This window comes from Mus caroli, chromosome X, assembly GCF_900094665.2.
Source record: "Mus caroli chromosome X, CAROLI_EIJ_v1.1, whole genome shotgun sequence".
Taxonomy (NCBI): domain Eukaryota; kingdom Metazoa; phylum Chordata; class Mammalia; order Rodentia; family Muridae; genus Mus; species Mus caroli.
In genome coordinates, this window is record NC_034589.1 from 97,725,674 (window position 1) to 97,728,681 (window position 3,008).

The 3,008-nt window shown below is 43.5% G+C and overlaps 1 pseudogene; it reads left to right on the forward strand.

Moving 5' to 3' along the window:
* Positions 1 to 3,008, forward strand: part of LOC115030078 — a 4,933-nt pseudogene that overhangs the window by 801 nt on the left and 1,124 nt on the right.

Genomic DNA, 3,008 nt, shown 5'->3' on the forward strand with positions numbered 1-3,008 from the left:
TCCCTTCCCTTCCTTTCCTTTCCTTTCTTTTCCCCTTAGAGATAGGGTTTCTCTGTGTAGCCCTGGCTGTCCTGGAACTCACTCTGTAGACCAGGCTGACCCTGAACTCAGAAAGCATGCACCACCATCCCTGGCTTTTCCTTAGGTTTTCATTAAGCTGATTTGTGCCAGAAGGGGAAAAATTGGAAACTATATATACACCTAGATACACCTTTGCCCTACCTACATCACTGCTTTAGCCTTAGGTTTCATTTAATAGTCCATAAAAGCCAGGCAGTGGTGCCACATGCTTTTAATCCCAGCACTTGGGAGGCAGAGGCAGGCAGATCTCTGAATTCGAGGCCAGTTTGGTCTACAGAGTGAGTTACAGGACAGCCAGGGCTACACAAAGAAACCCTGTCTAGAAAAAAAGAAAAATTCCATAAAAATAGTACACAAGCAGATGTCTGTCTAGAGCAGTGGTTCTCAGCCTTCCTAATGCTGCTCGTGGCCCTTTAATGCAGTTCCTCATGTTGTGGTGATTCTCAACCATAAAATTATTTCCATTGCCACTTCATAGCTATAGTTTTGCTACTATTATGAATCACAATGTAAATATTTTCGGAGATAGAGGTTTGCCAAAGGGGTTGTCATCTATGGTAGTTTGAGTACCACTCACTGGTTTATAGGCTCAACAGAAAGTCTTAGCCCATTCTATGTTTCTCTTAAGTTTATTGAATTCTCATAAAAAATGACTTTACTACTCCCACTTAAAATGTAAACATCCCCCACTTTCCTGCTCCCCAGTGGAAAATAGGGTTACATGTAAGCTTCTAAATTAAATTAGACTCATGGATAGCTACCTTTAATTTGCAAGCTTTTTCTCTTATTCAATCAGTCAGTTCCTACTAGTGAGCTTTCACATAAGGCAGACTGAGTGATGAGTTAGACTAGTTTAGTACCTTCAGCTAGTTAGAATTTCCTGTTTGTTGCTTTCCACCAACATCTCTATTGTGATTGGGAGCATCCTTAGGCTTTTGCTTTCTCCCATTGTGTTCCTAATCAGTTTTCTTGAGGATGTCTTTCTGGGCTCTGTCTTCCTTCATCCTGGCCTAAGCCTCTGCCCCACTGCTCTGGAGATGAAGCTGAGGCTTGCTTTTCTCAGTGATACATCTTTGTAGGGTGTTTGACAGGGAGCCATTGCCTCTGGTTTCCTAAATAACTCCATTCCTCTCAGGTGGTTTTTGCGCTGTGTCTCAGAGCTCTTGTTCCATGTAACTGTGTTTATTTCTGTAGTAAGCCTTCCGTTGTAGTGCTGTATTGGAGTGCTCCTTAGCCTTGTGACTGGCAGGGAGTGGGCCTCATCTGCTTGGTCTATTATATCTCAGTCTTGGATTGTGTGGTAGTTTCCTGCTCCCTACTCCTGCCCCCTCCCCCTCTCCCAAATTTAGACACTTTTTATTTCTACCTTTCCCCCCCCCCCCCCAGCTGTTTTATTTAACCCCTTCCTGTCTATTCACCAGGGTCAGATGGCTTTCACACCTGGCCAGAGGCTGTAGTATTTGTTGCCCTTCTCGTATAGAATAAGGATTTTGTTCTGTATAGGAGGGGAAGATCTAGGTAGGGCTTCTTTGTGTGTGTGCCTCTGTGTGGGTTTTTTACCAACTCTCCCCACACTGTTTATGCCTAAAATGTGTGGTCCTCGGGTCATTTCCCAGTGCTCTCCTCAACCTTCTGTGTGCCCTGAACACATAAATGAAGAAAATCCCAGAAGGGAGAAGAAATTTCCTTATTTTTTATGCTTTTGATTCTTGTACTTGCTTTTGTTTGTTTGTTTGGTTGGTTTGGTTTTTTGAGACAGGGTTTCTCTGTGCAGTCCTAGCTGTCCTGGAACTTACTCTGTAGACTAGGATGGCCTTGAACTCAGAAATCCATCTGCTTCTGCCTCCCAAGTGCTGGGATTAAAGGCATGCGTCACCACTGCCTGACTATTCTTGTGCTTGTTAACACATGTCCTAGCCACTTCTCTTGATGTCTTAGTGAAGAGGTGGTCAGATCCACTGGAACTGAAATTGTGAGCTGCCATGTGGATGCTGGGAATGAAGGCAGGTCCTCTGCAACAGCACTGAGCCATCTCTCCAGCCCCTAATTATCAATTTACCTTTTACAATCTCTCTACTTTTTTTCTCCTGTGTGATAGGGTCTTATGTAGTCCAGAATGGCTCTTGCTGCTGTCACTTCTCCAGTGTGCTTCCTGTACTGTAAGATTGTGATGCTTACCTTGTAGTTCGCCTTCACTATGTCTATCCCTAGCCATTTCTATGAGGAGCCTGGGTACACTTCCTGTTGAAAAAACGATTTAGAAGGTAGCGTGTGAGTATTGAGTGTCCTTTAACCGGTGAAGCTTCATTGCTTCTGGACTAAGCAGCAACCTAGAAAATACATGTATATAGTAATGCTGGTGCCTGGTTAATTATCTCAGTGTGTAGCTATCTGTGTTATTTATGAAAATAAACATGAATACACGGAGGACTCTGTAATGGAGGTAGTATTGTTTGTTTGTTTTTTTAAACTTTCCTCTGACCATAGGAAAACTGGTCCTGGAATGTCTAGTCGCTTCTGCATTTAATTCTGTGTGTAGAGTAGTCTCGTGGTCGCTGATGCATGTGGAGAAGTCCAGATTTACCAGCTAGAACTAGGACTGTTCCTTCAAAGCCATTTCTAAACAATGCACAAGTTTTCCTTTTGTTTTTCTCCATAAATGTCATATAAAGTTTTTTTTTTAAAAGTTTTTATTAGGTATTTATTTCAGTTACATTTCCAATGCTATCCCAAAAGTCCCCCACACCCTCCCCCACCCACTTCCCCACCCTCCCACTCCCACTTCTTGGCCCTGGCGTTCCCCTGTACTGGGGCATATAAAGTTTGCACGACCAATGGGCCTCTCTTTCCACTGATGGCCGACTAGGCCATCTTCTGATACATATGCAGCTAGAGACACGAGTTCCAGGGTACTGGTTAGTTCATAA